The 17,271-nt window shown below is 42.5% G+C and overlaps 1 pseudogene; it reads right to left on the bottom strand.

The window, feature by feature from the left end:
• Window positions 1-488: 488 nt before the first annotated feature.
• LOC112915811 (glutathione S-transferase P pseudogene) lies at window positions 489-1,061 on the bottom strand (annotated as a pseudogene).
• Window positions 1,062-17,271: the final 16,210 nt, after the last annotated feature.

Raw genomic sequence — 17,271 nt, 5'->3', positions numbered from 1 at the left:
TCACATCTCCCTGCATGGTCTGATCTGTTTCAAGTACATCTGCTATGAATGTAACTGAAAGGGAGACTGTCACAATTTACAGGTCTTGGCAATTTCTCCCCAGGGAAATAGAGAAGGGGGATCTGCTAAGTAATCAAAGTTTCAAAGGTTCTCAGCCAATAAATCTATAGCAAAATTTTAAGCATAAGGAAAACAGAACAATTTTCCTGTGCAAACAGCCAACCTCATCCTCACAGAGTGATTTTCTGACAATAAATAGGAAATGTCTCTTGAACATTGGCTGGTCTTACATTCAACAACATTTATTGAGTACCTTTCATGTACCAGCATTTTAGGCAATTCGGGTACATTGGGAACAAACAGATAAAGATTGCTTGTCCTTCAGATTTTTCCTGTTAAACTTTTTTTTTTTCTCACTTGAAAATTTTATTGGTCAGGGAGAAAGGAAGTCAGGCAGCCCCCCAGGGTTCCACAAGCTCTCACTGCTTCTAGCCGCCATTGATGGGGTGGTTCATGTGCTTGGGGGACCCCAGGAATGCCTGAGCTTGGGTCTGGCACTGAGGGGCACCACATAGGCCAAGAGCAGGGAGGGAGGGAGTCCAGGCAGTTGGGGGCCAGGACCTGGTGAATCAGCAGCAAGTCCAGCAGGTTGTAGTTCCCAAAGGAGATCCGGTTGCCCACGATGAAGGCCTGGCCCCCCTCATTCTGGGACAGCAACGTTTCAAAAGGTTTCAGGTAACCTGGTAGTGCCTTCACATAGATCCTCCACACCATTGTTCACTACATCCAGCAAGGCCACCTCCTGCTGGTCCTTCCCGTAGAGCCCAAGGGAGCAGCCCAGGTGTTGCAGGATGGCATTGGACTGGTACAAGGTGAGGTCTCCATCCTGGAACTTGGGGAGCTGCCCATACAGACAGGAGGCCTTGAGTGAGCCCTGCATCCAGGTCTCCATGGTCACCACCTCCTGCTTCCAGCTCTGACTGGCCCTGTTCAGCCAGCAGCGAGCACATGGCCTCGCAGGGCCCTCGAACAGGGAAGTAGATGGTGGCGTAGGGTGGCATGGTTGCAGCACAGGGGCAGTGGCAGTAGCAGTAGCAGTGGCAGCGACGGTGGCGGCGGCACTTCCTGTTCAACTTTTACACATTTTGGAAATATAAAGGAATACAGATTTCGTTGGTCTGTGGGTTGTAAACTGGTAATCAGAGGCTCAGTTCAGCTTACAGATGATTTCTTTGGTTAGCTGGGCGGACTTTAGTGAGTTTGAATGCTTTAGAAGAGCTAGACATTGACCAGAAAGACACAAGTCTGTGCCATTTCTTACTGTTTGCACCTCATCAGCTTCACTCCTCCACTTACCTGCCTGGCTCCTGAAGGCATCCGGGTCTGTGGCTGCTGGCATTTAGTATGCCCGTGCTTGGAATTGGTTCTTTCTGTGCATCTGGAATTTTCAGTGTAAACTCTTTCATCACCTCAAGGAATTCAGATGCTCTGAATGTGTTCAGAGTTATATCTAAAATGCCTGGTCATTCATGGGTGTCAACTCCCACACACGGTCACATAAAAAGATTCTGAGGCCAGAAAGGCCAGTGGCTTACATGGCTGGTAATAATAGCTAAGATGTTTCTAGAACTCTCTATGCTGTTCTTTCTTTTATGCTGGAAATCTTTTATGTTGTTTTTTTTTTTTCCTGTTGGCAAAATGTACATGGTGGTTACAGGGGGGAAACAAGCTCTTGCATCTATATTTTAGGAAGATAATGGAAGTCTTCTCTCATTCCTCTCAAGTGTCAGCCAGCTGCACTGTCTGGACTCCTACACTCATGCTCTCCTTTTGAAATGGAATGCTCCTCGCCACTCCCTATCCCCACCATTCCTCCCGGTCTGTTCAATCCAATTCATCCTTCCCTTAGGGTTCCTATCTTATTCATTAAAACAATTTATCCTACTTTAATTCTTGTTGGTTTCCCCTTCTCTGAAGTCAAGGCACATTTAGGAAAGTCAATACCATCCATTCATTTTTTTCAACATTGGTTGATTGGCTACCCTGCCCTGCCCCAAGCACTCCAAATTGAGCACTTAATTATCTATTGTCCTGTATGGTTTAGTGATGGTTATGGTCGTCCTATTTCCTTAACAAAGTGTGTATTTTTCATTAGGAGGGACCATGCCTGAGACCACCATTTTCCATACAGTGCTCTTGTAGGAGTAAGAAAAGGAGACTGTCGTCACTTGGGTGCAATGCTTGGAGGCGGAACACACCGCCCCCCTCCCATTGCCTACTCACCTGTGCCCCCTCCCTGGGACTGGAACACCAGCACAGCCATATGGGGGAACCCATGGAGCATCGGTGAATGACCCAGCAAAGAGCAGACCCCTCAGAAAGACTTGACAAATCATTCATATTGTTTAAAACAGAGAAAGTCCTCAATTATCATTAATAATGAAAAAATTCTTCCTAACTTCATGTTAACCAGGCTCCCGAAGGTACCAGCCAATTTCAGGTCCTATTTTAGAAACATCACATCCTTGTTCCACTCAGTTTTTACTAGGAGGTCAAACCTGGGTGATTGTGAGGGTGAGAGGAGGTTCTGTTAATAATTGCACCAGGACTGGGATGCCTGGGTGGCTCAGTCAGTTAAGTATCTGCCTTCGGCTTGGGTCATGATCCTGGGGTCCACTGAGCAGGGAGCCTGCTTCTCCTGCTGCCCCTCCCTCTGCTCATGCTCTCTTGCATGCACGCTCTCTCTCAAATAAATAAAATCTTTAAACATAATAATTGCATCAGAACCACAGGGGCTCAGTGGGCCTGTCCCAGACAAATGGGGTTATGTATCCACAGTAGTAAAATGAGAAGCACCTTTATCACCATCATCTAAGAAAATATGTTAGTCTATTTATCCTGCTGTATCAAAAATGCCTCAACTGGGTGGCTTATAAATAAAACAAATTTATTTCTCACCATCCTGGAGGCTGGAGAGTGCAAAAATCAAGGTGCCAGCAGATCTGGAGCTTGGTGAGGTCCCACTTCCTGGTACATAGAGAGGGCGTTCTGTGTCCTCACCGGGTAGAAGGAATGAGCTGTCAGCCTTGGCCCTCTTTTCTCTAAGGGCACTAATATCAATCACGAGGCCTTCACCCTCATGACCCAATCACCTCCCACAGGCCCTGCATCCTAATACCATCACCTTAAGGGTTAGGATTTCAACATACGAGCAAAGTGGGGGGAATGTACACAGACCATAGCAGAAGATGTCAGCTCTAGTCTCCGACGGACATTGGGCAAAGAAGGGACACCTGCACCACCACCACCACCACCCCCGCCCGACTGCCACCAGATTCAGATCAAGGACTGTAGCAGAGAGCTCACATCATTATATTTTAGAGACTTGAGTGGGCTTTGATCTGATTAGTCACCATGTTCTCTATCACCCTGGCTTTAGAGCTAATCCCTTTAGCATTAATATTGGGACTTTCTAAAATATGTTCCCACCCCAGTGAACAACAGGTGCAAATCCTCTTCTGCGCGGCACCATTTTCAGCGTTGCTTATTCCCATCCGTCATCATCTTTCAGCTTCTTAGCACTCACAGTAGGGTGGTGGTACAGCTCTCTGGAAAATACACCTCAGTGAGATCCAAAGTGCCTTTCTATCAACACAGCAAGATGCTCAGCCCCGGGTGGTCATGGGATAAATCCTAATTGGATGTCTGACCGTGAAAAAAGAATTGTTCTCAACCCACACTGTAGGGCTCTGAAATTTTTGTCTCCAAGACCAAGAGAAGTTCCACCTGACTGTAAATGAGGCTGTAAAGAGGATGGCTGAAGGGGGGGCTAACCTATTTCCTGGGACCTTTAATCTCAAGATCAGGGAAGTTTCACTTGACTCCAGCTTCCTTCTCAGAAAGTTACACTCTCTTCCCTTGGTCTTTCAAACATGGAGGACAAATGTGTAGTCTTCCAGGAGTTTCCAATCTGCTTTGAGGACACCCTAGAATATTTCTGACCCTGAACCTTTTAAAATAGACTACGAAACTCACATGCAATACACATGCACAAAGCCCCCAGTATTTATGCCTATATGTATAGCTCATTTCTGCGCAAATAGATGCACACAAACACCTTTTATCTCAATAAAGAAAACATGTTCTATTCATAGGAAAATAGTCGGGTCAGGCTTTCTGGGCTTTTTGTTTGTGCGCCGCAGGGTGCCTCCTAGCACGGCAGGGGCAGGCATCCGATGTCACGCCAGCCACCTACAGCATGCAGGGTGCCAGAGGCAGAGATGAGAGTGCTAATTAGGGGGTGTCAGGAGACAAGGCAAGAAGGAAGGGGGCAAAAAAAAAAAAAGCATAAAACTTTCCATGAAGATGGAAAGTAAAGGAGGGTGGGTTTTTCCTTTTTATTTTTGGTGGGAATTATCTGCTTTTCGACTGTACTTCAAAATAGTACTCTGTCCTTTGTTCTGTAATTCAGAGCCAACATCTGAATTCATGGAAAATAGCTGGATTGTCTTTTGCATGTTGCTTGCATGCTTGTAATAAACATGTATTTATCTGCTTGGATTCCAAACCTACGTCACGATGACTCTCTCCACCTCATACTAGCCATTGCCAACAGAGTTTGTACTCAAGAGTCTTCAGGAAGGTTCCCCAGTTTCGTGAAAGTGATCTTAAACAATCCAGCCCGCCCTATCTTCCTAGATGCCACTTGTAGCTTCGTGTGTTTCAGGGACATAGCTTTTTATTTAAGTGGTCCAACCTCCCTCTCCCTGGATGGTTATATTGGACACAGTAGGTATTGCTTTGAAGGACCTTATAATGTTTCTGTTAAATACAATACCTTTCAGTAACTAAAGGTTTGGATGGTTCCAGTCACCCATTTTCCATGTCTCTGGATCTGAAGTTGCCTTTTATTCTCTGCACAGACTTGTCATCTTTTCTAGGTAAGCCTTTCACAAGCTATTCTGCATATTAAAATCCTCTGGGAAGGTTACAGAGTACCCAGTATCAAAGACTCATATCAGGAAGGAAATCAGAATCTTCAGAGAGGTCATCCAGGCACTGCTGTCTTGAAAAGTTCTCCAGATGTTTCCAGTGCTCAGGCAGGGCGAAGAATGTGTCCTTCACAGGCTGTGTCCTCATCGTGTGACACATGGGCTTCAGGAATGCCTCTGAGAAGATGAATTTGGCCCTGTTCTCTTCTCCTTTGGACTCCCTCTTCCCACCTACTGCTTAATCAGCCTTTAAAAAAAAAATTCTTAATCAGATCCCCAGGAGTAGGGCAGTGTGATTAAGGCATCTGGGCATAAAGTTGACCGAGATGCTCACTCTCGGGGTCCTGAACTTGGCACTTGATTGCTCTTGAAATAAAACTTATTACTTCTATATTTATCCCCCTCATCCCTACCTAAGCCTACCTATCCTCTACCTCATTGGGCAATCTTGTTTAGCAAACACATTTTAAGGAAACAAGAGACATCTCTTTAAATTGTCATTAGGGCCAGCACCAAGCCACAATTTAAAAGCCATTTCCTTCCCTTTAGAAATACATTGTTTTTTTTAACCAAAATATTTTATCCTGAGTAATTTGCTTCACTTTTTAACAAATACAAATTTCTCCTCAAGAGACCAAATTCCAAAATTCTTTGTTCCTTTCTGAGACAATGCCATCGTGGAGTTCCAAGGGCTTTGGTACCTATATTCTATGTCGACACTCCACATCCACCTTGTTGGGGTGGAATTACTTAGCTTTCACAGTGACTAAGTGAAATGATACATTCCAGATGGCTGTTACAGACCTTGGGCATCACAACAGATATCAGTTTTCTTGCCTTTTGACCCTTATTTCCACTTGCCCACTGCATAACCTCTATCAGAAGTTCCCTTTCTGGCCTCAAATGAGCCAGAAACAGACCTCATTGGTCTTCCCTCTAGACTTCCTTCTTCTACACCTCTCATCTCCTGTTTCTGGTGACTTGCCCTACTTGCTATCTCACTGCATTAGACTGGAATCCTGCCACCCTTCCATTCACTTAACCTTCCAGTCAATCCAATGCTAAGACCTTCTCATCTACCTCCAAACTCATCTCTATAACCAACTCACCCATTTTCTGACCTGTCACATTCAGTCACACTTCTTTACAGAGGTTGTCTTACTCCTGAATGAGTTCTTTCTACTCTAGCCAGCTCAGTACACTGTCCTCTCGACCCAGTTAGTGGCTACCTCCCATGGGACGTCCATCCAGAGAGTGAACTCCTTGGTTCTAAGCTCCCATAGCCCCTGGTGAATGTCCCACCTTGGTCCATCTTGGTTTTTAAAATCGTAGTTACCATAATTGTCTCTGACTATGACTCCATGAAATCGGGATTCCTTGGGGACAATAGCCACTTACCATCTATCTTTGCAGCCCTCGTCTTGAACTCAGTAAAGGACAGCTAATAAGTTTACAAGGGGCATTTGTTAAGTGAGAGAACAGTGTGGTGGTGGTAAGGAGTAAGGCATCTTAAGCTATCTGAAATCAAACACTTCAGTACCTATACTTACTAGTTGTATGAATCAAGACAAGTTACTTGAACTGTGTCTGCTACAGTTTACTTGTCTATAAATTGATTAAGTAATAAAACTTATTTCATGCGATTATTACAAAAAGTAAATAAGTTAATAAATTCAGGCATTTTCTAAAATTCTATGAAAATACTCCCTCTCTTTTCTCCCCCTAGCAAGTACATATATGAATTCAGAGACCAGGTACGATCTTGAAATCACCTGTGGCACCTAACCCAGGATAGTGGTTAAGATCAGCTATGTCATAGGATGATTGTGAGAATGGATGAATTAACACATGTAAAGGACTTAAAATGAGGTCCAATACATATTAAGTGTTCCATAAATGTTAGTCCCTTATCCTAATGATAATTTTTGTTATTATTGCCATTACCTTCCCCAATTCCTTCAGTAGCATTCCAATTTTAACCTAGTTAAGTACAAAATCTGTGGCCCAAGAATATGCCTGATGTACATGCATCTCATTTATAATTAACACTTACTACTTTTGCAAATGCTGTTCTCTTGGGCCAGTATTCTTTGCCATTCCTAGTCTTCTTCACTTGTTAGAATCCACTCACTCTTTAAGGCTCATCTCAAATGTTAATTTCTTAAGAAAACATTCTTTGAGTTTCTAATTCTTCAAAGAAAACATTCTTTGAGTTACATATGAGCTCTTCTTCTGAATGCTCTGTGAACTTTCTTGGTATATATATATATATATATATATATATATATATATATACATATATATATATAAATACAAAACATAGGGGTCATGTCATTTGCGAGAAGGAGGATGAAGTGGGGCAATATTCAGACTGGACCATCGAGGGCATGCAGTGGGTAAGTAGGTTGTGGCTATGACTGTGCTTGCACCTGTGTCTGGGTTTGGCTTTGGCCTTTTTTTTTAAATTTTATTTATTTATTCATGAGTGACAGAGAGAGGCAGAGACATAAGCAGAGGGAGAAGCAGGCTCCTTGTGGGGAGCCCAATGCAGTACTCGAGTTGGGACCCCGGGATCATGACCTGTGCCCAAGGCAGACACTCAACCACTGAGCCACATGGGCATCCCTAGCTTTGGCCTCTTTTTTTTTTTTTTTTTTTTTTAATTTATTTATGATAGTCACAGAGAGAGAGAGAGAGAGAGAGGCAGAGACACAGGCGGAGGAAGAAGCAGGCTCCACGCACCGGGAGCCTGATGTGGGATTCAATCCTGGGTCTCCAGGATCGCGCCTTGGGCCAAAGGCAGGCGCCAAACCGCTGCGCCACCCAGGGATCCCAGCTTTGGCCTTTTATACAGAAAGTAATACAGGTATTATTTTCCTTGTTGGCAAAACAGGACCATTTATTTTTGTCTTGGAGGGCAGGAATTGTGCTTTACTCATCTCAGTAGAACCTTTAGTATGGAAATAGTGTATTTTGCAGCCGGTAAATTTTTTTTTCTTTCAAATTGAATAGTATATATAAATTTTACTAAATCTTAACATTAGAGAAAATGTAATATATTTTCTCTGTGATCCAGACATCTCCTCTGTCAATAGAAAGATCCACAGTTGGGCTCTACAAAACATACAAGTACAAAGAAAGATCTCTTCTTTATGTCACAAATGAGCTATTATTATATCCATTTGCATTTGTTCTTATTTTATTATATTCCCTGTCAGTGCAAAATATGCTGCCTCATTCTCTGATCAATCATCTATGTTCAAAGTATAGCCAGTTGGATTATTAAAACCCTAATTGTGGAACAGTTTGGGGATCAGAGCATCTCCAAATATGTAAATTGTCTGAGGAATTGGCTCCCCCAACTACCTGAACAGAGACTATATCATTCTTGGAATAATTCCTAATGTGCGTTAGCCTATGTGGAACGTTAAATATGTTGACATCTTGAGAGCATTTATAGAACTTTTTTGGATAGCCTGGTGGGCTGATATCCCCTCTCCTTATTCTACTCTGCGCTCTGGAAGGCTGACCTGAAATCAATGAGTTCCTTGATCTTCTGGTTCCAATTGCATTTCGGCCAAGGAGGAGCACCACTAAGAAATGGAAAGAGGACGGAAGTGACTGAGTCTGTCTTTCCTGGCTCCTCCCTGCAGCAGTCCCTTTGTGGTAGTACCCACCAGTTCACACACAGAGGCAGGGGGCTCTGGCTATAGATAACCACGCCCTCCCTCTTGTCTGTTGAAGCCTAGGGGTGGTAACAGCTTGAAGGGCACTAATCTTGTGCCCTGTTGACGTCTTTGCAAATGGTTCTCCTATCACACTGTCTTCAAATTCCCATACTTGGGTATGCCTTCTGTTTTTTTCTAGAGACTGATAACCCATTGTTGCATTTACTTCTCTTAAAGTGATTCAAAGGTCAGGTAGGCAACAAAAAGGCACTTAGGTGCAGCAAAGAAGCCTTTCCCAATCTTTAACAAGTTCTAACTTGAGGTCCTACAAAAGCTCTCAAGGAAAAGCCCTGAATGAGTGAGGAATTTCTCATACGGTTCCTACTGTGTCTTCCTTGAATTGGATCCTGAGCAGAAATGCCAGTGAATTTGTCCATTCAAATCCATGTTTACTTGAGAGTTTGTAGATTTGCTGCAGCATGTTTTGAGCAGAAAATATTTGTTTAAAGTGAAAACCTGGAAGCCAAAAACGTATGATTAGAAAATAGAAAATGTCATATTTTAAGTGGGGAAAGATGGTCGCAAAAGCAAAAAATTCCTTTCTGTCCTTAATTATGTGGCTGGGTCTTCCTGGACTCTTCATCTAATCTGCATAGATACAGAAATTACACAGCAATCTGGAAGCAAAAAAAAAAAAAAAAAAGAAAGAAAGAAAGAAAAGAAAAGAAAGAAAAATGGCAGTAATTAAATGACAAAAAACTATATTCACATAAAATTAAGGGTTTGACTTAAAGCCATGGGGGGGCATCTCCTTTTGTTTCTTCCTATGTAGCATTTAAAGGAGAATGAGACAAAAAGTGCTTTCTGCAAATATCTGAGCACTAACTTGTAGCCCAGCCTCAGGAGAGGTTTGCTGGTCACAGGTACTCTATATGCCCAGCACGGAGACTTGACAATTCTTGGTCCCATCCCTGGGCTTCATGCAAAAGCCCAGAAGAGGCCCAAGAGTCAGAAAGAAAGCAGAAATTCAGAATTCAGGCCTCTCAAGAGGTTAAAAAATCCATTTCTGACCAAAATGGAAGTTATGATAATTCTGAGAAAGAATAAATATCTCAGATATACAGAAAAGCACCTATATCCATGCCCACCCATATTTATGTATGTGAACATTGTGCCATTTTGCTTTTTTTTTTTCTTTATTTTTTTAAATAAAATCTTCTGGATATAGTTGGAGCCACCAGGGCAACCCTCACTCTCCCCACCCCTCCCACTCTCTCCAGAGGTAACCACAGTATTGATGGTCATGTCTACCTTTTCTGTTCTTTGTTTTAGTTTTTTACTTTAAGATTTTAAGATTTTATTTTTAAGTGATCTCTACACCCAACATTGGGCTCAAACTCATGACCCTGAGATCAAGAGTCATACCCTCCACTGACTGAGCCAGCCAGACATTCCCTGTCTGTTGTAGTACTTTGACTACATAGGTATATACTCAGAAATAGTGTACATAGTAGTAGTATTTTGTGAGCTTTTAAACTCTAGATGAATTGTGGTATACTCCATTGTATTTTCAAGAATTATCCGTGTTGATACATGTACCTCTAGCTCATGCATTTGAAATGCTGTACTGTATTCTATTATATAAGTATGTACGGTGGTTTGTTTCTTCACCTTCTATTGATTAATATTTAGAATGTTTCCTTTTCTTTCTGTCATTATAAACAGTGTTTTGATGAGCATCCTTGTAAACAACTTCATGTGTATATTTGTGAGAGATTCTCTAGGATCTATATTTTGGGAAAAAATGTTGAGCAAGTGTCAAGTATGCCATCAACTTTACTGCCATTGCTATACCCTTCCTCTCCAGAGTGACTAGACAATTAATGTTCTTACCACAGGACCTGAGAATATTCATTCCTATCCCATCCTTATTGGTAGTTTATATGATGAAACTTTTTAAAATTTTTAAAAATTTAAAAAATTTTGCTAATCTAATAGTGGTTTTATTTGCATTTCCCTGGTTATTAGTAGTGGAGTTGGGTTTTTTCTCAAATGTTTATTGATATCTCAAGTTTTCTTTTCTTTTTCTTTTTTTAAGATTTTATTTTTTCATTTGACACAGAGAGAGACAGAGTGCGAGCACAAGTAGGGGGAGCAGCAGAGGGAGAGGGAGAAGCAGGCCCTCCACTGAGCAGGGAGCTCCACGCAGGGCTCAATCCCAAGACCCAGGATCATGACCTGAGCCAAAGGCAGACGCCTAACTGAACCATCCAGGTGCCCCAGTTTTCTTTTATTCAATGATCCATTCATCTCCTCTTGCTCCTTTTTCTTTTGGGTTGTTCTTCTTTTCCTAACTGATTTGCATGGCTTCTTGTTGCTTCATTCTTGTCCTTTGGCAATTATATGTATCAAATAGTTGTCTTGAGGGATCCCTGGGTGGCGCAGTGGTTTAGTGCCTGCCTTTGGCCCAGGGCGTGATCCTGGAGACCCGGGATCGAATCCCATGTCGGGCTCCCGGTGCATGGAGCTTGCTTCTCCCTCTGCCTCTCTCTCTCTCTCTCTCTCTCTCTCTCTCTCTCTGTGTGACTATCATAAATAAATAAAAAAAAAATTAAAAAAAAAAAATAGTTGTCTTGGGGGAAGTTCCAGGTTCTGTATGCTAAGCAGCAAGCATCCCATATGCCTTTCTCAAATGATGCATTATTCCAGGGTTGATTCTAGGCTTTGCCAAAAGGAAGAAGCAAACCTTTTATGATATATATTCTCGAACATAATAGAAGGAGAGTAAGTCACAGTCCTCTGTGGATCAGGGCCTGAGTTTTGGGGATGAAGCTTCTGGGAATTTGGGAAAAATGATGGATTAGGAATATGTTGGAGAATGAGCCAAAGCTCATACAGTCAGGGGAAACCTGGACATTTACAGTGGGACAGAAGCAGAGGGGATTCTATGAAAGCATGTTAAGTGGTGGGGAGTGGTGTGGGCTCTGTGCTGGGCAGTGTGACTCTACAGTATGATGGCCTCTAATGGCTTTCAGGACTAGAGAAGGAGCCATCCTAACTCCCTACTGTCAGCCCAGTGTCACAGCATGCCAAGGTAGGCGGGCAGGAGGAGAGAAACCAAAAGGGATTCAAGAGAAAAGCTCCCAGTTAACTGCCATGCCCCACTATTAGAGACACTAAGGACTTTGCAGTGATCAGCCAGAGAGGATGGCCAAGAGCCCTCACCAGCCAACTCTCCTGCTGAGAGTGTGACAACTAAGTTGGGATAGGGAATGTGAGCTCTGATCTGTCACCAAATTGAAATTTGGCTTCAGACCATCAAGCTTTGTTTTAGGCCGCCTCCAATCTACAACTAGCAAAGAGCAAAAGTGAATGGTTTGCATTTTACCTTTGCTTTCCCTTCCTGTCCCCCTAGTAGAGGTTGTATTAGTGGCAAAATAATCCTCAAATAGGTGGAGGCAGGTCAGAGGAAATTCTCACTGTATCTGCCTGGTCTGCAAAAGGAGGGTTGATGATAGCCTATTAGCACCAGTGCCCCTCTAGCTTGTACAGTACAATGACCTGTGTTTTCATCCAAGATGGTAGGTAAAGGCTGAAAAGCAGTTAAACACTAAAATCCCCCCATCTCTTAGGTTTCTTACTATTACACGTTCAAATAAACTAATCTGCTGGATAAGTTTCTTTTCACTTGGGCAGTGAAACACCGTCTCATAAACCAACCAAGTAAAGGAACTGAATCAACCCGTGTCCTGGGCACAGTGAGAAAAGTTAGTAAATGAAATAGGGGCGCTCCTGCCGCTTCTGGCTTCAGCTAAGTGCACCCTTTCCTTGTTAAGCCAGTCTTCCATCTCTGCTGTTGTGTTGTGTTGGGATTTGTCCTGGTAATATCTGTGTTCTCATTTGAGTGAAGACTGTATAGCAGATGCAGTAAGGCTTGATAGAAGCACAAATATGGGTGCTAATAAATTAACTAGCCCTGCAGTATTGATGAATTCTCATGATGTGTTTCCTTTTGTTCTGTTTCATTCAGCAAAATCTGTATTCTCTTAACTTCTACCTTTCTGATCCATCAGAACCAATTCTGCATGTCCTCAAAGCAGGTTTGGAAAACAAACAAAAGCAGATGAGAAAATTCCCAGATTTCTTTCTGGCAGTATCAACTGGTTATTATCCCAGAGCCAAACAATGTTGCCAGAGACTATTAAAAAAAAAAAATCAACAAATAGGGGAGAATCAAATCAGTTTAGTGTCATAGTCTGCCAAGGAGTGAATAAGCATGTTAGAGCATGTCTCCTGCCTCTTCCAACATTTGGGAATAACAGACAAACAAAATCTTGGGTTAACGTGACACTTCAAACTAAGCAAATGCCTAGCTCATCCTTGACATTCATCTTTACAATCCTATTAAAAAATCTTGGTAAGAGTAGATTATTGGGTTTTCTGAGATGAACAGTCATCACGATGTACATTTCTTTTCTAAGGGTATCATTTGCACAGTCTCTGGAATTTCTCCTGCATTGCAACTTGTAAGCAAAATTTCCTTTGCCCAGGTCATGCTCCAAAGTATAGTGGGCTCTTAAGCAGCAGCCCATTGTAAATTCTACAGCCAGATCCCTTTTACAAGGAATCCAACTGTGTCTAATGTTTCTAATTGCACTTCTAAGAAAAGAGAAAAAACTGTGTGCTTTAAATTAGATTTTATGGAAAATCACCAAATCTGGTTCCCAGTCCTATCCTGATCACCCATTTGTGTACTTGGATCACATTTCTCCTCAAATAAAGCAACATTACCATTCTCTTCTCTCTAGAACCCAATGAAGAGCCTTCTCCCCTTAGCTAAGAAATCCTACAGAGACTGAGGGCTGTCCCCTTGCTGTGTGGGAGAAGGATGTGGGCTATGTTGGTCAGGTATGCGTAGGGAAAGTTTCTGCCTTACTCGAGGGTTCTCCAGCCTGGCTGCAATCACTGGAGAAATGCCGAGAAAGAAATACTCAAGTCCCACCACCTGCTGATTCAATCAGGTTCTCAAAGTGACAGCCCTAGACCAGCAGCAGCAGCACCTAGGAACTTATTTGAAATGCATGTTCTTGGGCCCCAGCCCTGAGCAATCGGAAATTCTGAGGTGGGGGTGAAAGGGGGGGCAGCACTCTGTGAACTAATGCTCCAACGTGATTTCTGATCACATTCAAGTTTACAAGGAAGTGCTCCTGCAGTTGACTTTTTTTTAAAGATTTTATTTATCTATTCATGAGAGACAGAGAAAGAGAGAGGCAGAGACACAGGCAGAGGGAGAAGCAGGCTCCATGCAGGGAGCCAGACGTGGGACTCGATCCCAGGACTCCAGGATCACACCCTGGGCACTAAACCACTGAGCCACCCGGGCTGCCCGCAGTTGACATTTTTTAAGTGGTGATTCTAATGTGTGACCAACAATGAGAAGCTTTCCGTTTTTCCTTCTCATCCTATTTATTTACTTCTACTTGGTTTCAGCGGAGCAAAGGCCAACTGCTTGTTTTGTTTCTGGTGCTGAAGATCAAACAGCCATAGCAGAGAGAGTTCTGGCTTCCTAGCTATGGTTCTAAAAAGCCATTAAGATTCTTAAAAAAAAATAAATAAATAAATAGATTGGAGAAGACTTCCAAACATAATGAAAACCCCAAAGTCAGCCTAAGATGTGTCTGGGAAAACCAATGTCCAGGACCTACCACTTAGCCAGAAATGAAACCCTCATCCCAGAGTACCAAGAAGTATTGCAAGACCCTTGGAGAAATGGGAAAACACAATATTATTTTATTAGTATAATATTAATTGCAACTTTTTTTCTTATTGATAATGTCGAAAATTTCAGCACAAATTTTCGGGCTAATTTTATTCTGGGAGGGATCTGAGAGTGGCTTCCTTACAGCTATTCACTTAATAAAACCTCCCACCTCTGTCACTGAGCTTGAAGTCTGATTGATATGCATTCTTGGTGCTTTAAATAGAGTCAACTGTGAGAGCATTTCCTTCTCTCCAGCTTCTCCCAGTTTTCAACCTCTCCCTTCCCATCCTTCCCATTAACCCTGGCCATTTCCATTCCATTGCCTTTATTGGCAAGCTTTCGTTTCTGTGTAAGACAAATGACTCTTAACAGAGTCCCAGTTCCCTTTCCAAAATCCTTAGGACCGGATATGTTTTAAAAACTCATACTCTTTTCAATTGAAAGAATACTATGCAGGGTGCATACTGTATACGGAGGTCCCCAGTGAAAGGTATGGATAATCGGACTAAACAGAATAGAAGCTATAAATTACTTTATGATGGATAAGTTTAGATTTTGCCATCAAGTGAATGACGACAAAAACTTGTGGGTTTTCTGAGCTTTTTGCATTTCAGCATGCAGAATACGAGATTGTAGACAGTGTTCTATTCTAGAACAGAGAGGCACCAACAGAATTGAAAAATCCTAGAATCTTGAAACAAGTTTAAAACATCTTGGTTCTACAAAGTAGAGATTTTTGACATTTAGGGACAGCAGTTATGAATATGTAGCTTTGAGTATTCATGCCTAGATCCATGATAAATCAGCAGGCTTAAAACACTTCTATGAGATGACAGTCTGGGGCAGTCACACGGCCCGTTAAGATAGACTACGGAACAGCGTTAGGATAATGGCCAACCATGTGGAAACAAAGTGAAACTGGTTCTTTCACTCTCTTCTCAACTACAACTCATCCCAGATGGATAAAGCCATAAACATTCTTAAATAAAGAAGTGACTATTTTTATAATACTAGAGCAGAGAGGACTTTTTAAACATAATTGAAAACTCTAGAAAGTCATGAGAGGTAAGAACTGTTAGATTTGCATAACTAGCCAAAAACCCCTTTAGGGTAAACATCATTATAAAAGAGTCAAAAGTGACCCAAAGATTCATAACACAAGCTGGATCAGCATGCATTAAAGGGGTGCTTTTATAAATCAGCAAGACCATCACCCAAACTGGAAAGTGGGCAAAGCAGTGAGCCACAGAAAGAATTGCAAAGGAAACACAAAACAATTCTCAACCTCATATTTAGTTAAATAAGACTGAAGTGGAAACCAATCACCTGTCATATTAGTGAGGATTATACTGTTTGGTAAGTCTGTTTTTAGGAATTCACCTTACAGTTATACTCATAAATGCATGAAAATATGCATACAAGGATTTTCACTAGAAAATATACTTGTTATTTTCAATAACACTGAGTTTCTAATTTCCAATGAGAACTGGAAATCCTTCAGTAGGAGAGTGGTTAAGTCCATGAACATGCACCCACACACCAGCCAAAGAATTCTAGAGATGTTAAACAAATGAGATAAATCTACATGTGTTGGCATGGGAAGGTGTCTGCTCTGTCTGGGTCAGTTGCAGAACAGGGTGTGGAGGATGATTGCCTCCATGAGTGCACTGGTTTAAGCACAGAAAATGTGTGGGATAAGGGTGCCTAGGTGGCTCAGTTGGCTGAGCATTCAACTCTTGGTTTTGGCTCAAGTCGTGATCTTAGGGTGGTGAGATCAACCTCTGTGTCAGGCTCCACACTCAGTGGGGAGTCTGCTTGAGATTCTCTCTCTCTCTCTCTCTCAAATAAACAAGTCCTAAAAAAAAAAAAAAAGTTTAGGATAATACACAACGTACCTCATAACAGTGGTTACTCTTGGTAAGGCAAGCCCAGAGGGACCAGTGTTTTATACAATTTTCTATACCATTCGATGTGTCTAAGAGAAGCAGGCATTAATTCAGTGTTATGGAAAGCTTTTGATATCTGTGCACCCTTCTTGCAAGTCAAAGACAGCTTTGTATTAGTCTTATTTTGATAGATCCGTCACTGTGCCCTGATGGAGGTAGGGTTGAAGATACAGTAGATTGTACTTTTGCAAGGACGCCTTATTGGCGATGGACCCCTTATTATCAATTTGCAAGAATGCCTTATTTTATATTAGCTTTTTGCAAGAACCTTGGGGAATTTGATCCCATCCACAAAGGGGTTCCAGACCGAGACATGAACTTTATCCAAAAGGAACTCTCTGATGTTCAAACTTTCTGGACTGAGGAATATTCTTCCTTTCACTCCTTGTATCACGTTCTATATTATCCAGTGTGTCAGGGAACGGTTGACACTAAGTTGTATCCATAAGTGTCCAGGAAGGCCTGTTCCTGGGGGATGCCAGAGCGTGGGCCCATGGACATCCTTCTTCACCCGCTCTCGCAGCTTCTCGGTGTACACATACAGCGAGGCTTGCAGTCAAGCCAGATTGCCCAGGCCCTTCCCGGGAGCTTTTTTTTTTTTTTTTTCCTGCTGCCTAAGAGGACATGATGCATAAGTCTGAAGCCAAATGGGGACTGCCAGAAAGAGGAAAAATAGGTGCCAGCTATGAGACCCCGTTCGGTTTTATTCCTGATGGTGTGGAAAGAAAATTGCTGGTGCGGTACTCCTTCCAGGCTGTCCTCCCACAACCCAGCAGTGTGACTGCAAAACAGTCAGAATACACTTGAAATCAGAAAGCTCGTGGTTGCCCTATCTGCCAGGGCCTGCAGTGGAGGAGAGCCAGGAGGGTTGGCAGCGGGAGCGCAGCCGAGGTGGAGACCCCAGG

The sequence above is a fragment of the Vulpes vulpes genome, chromosome 7 (genome assembly GCF_048418805.1).
Source record: "Vulpes vulpes isolate BD-2025 chromosome 7, VulVul3, whole genome shotgun sequence".
NCBI classification, from domain to species: Eukaryota; Metazoa; Chordata; class Mammalia; order Carnivora; family Canidae; genus Vulpes; species Vulpes vulpes.
This window is presented reverse-complemented; position numbering and strand designations above follow the sequence as displayed.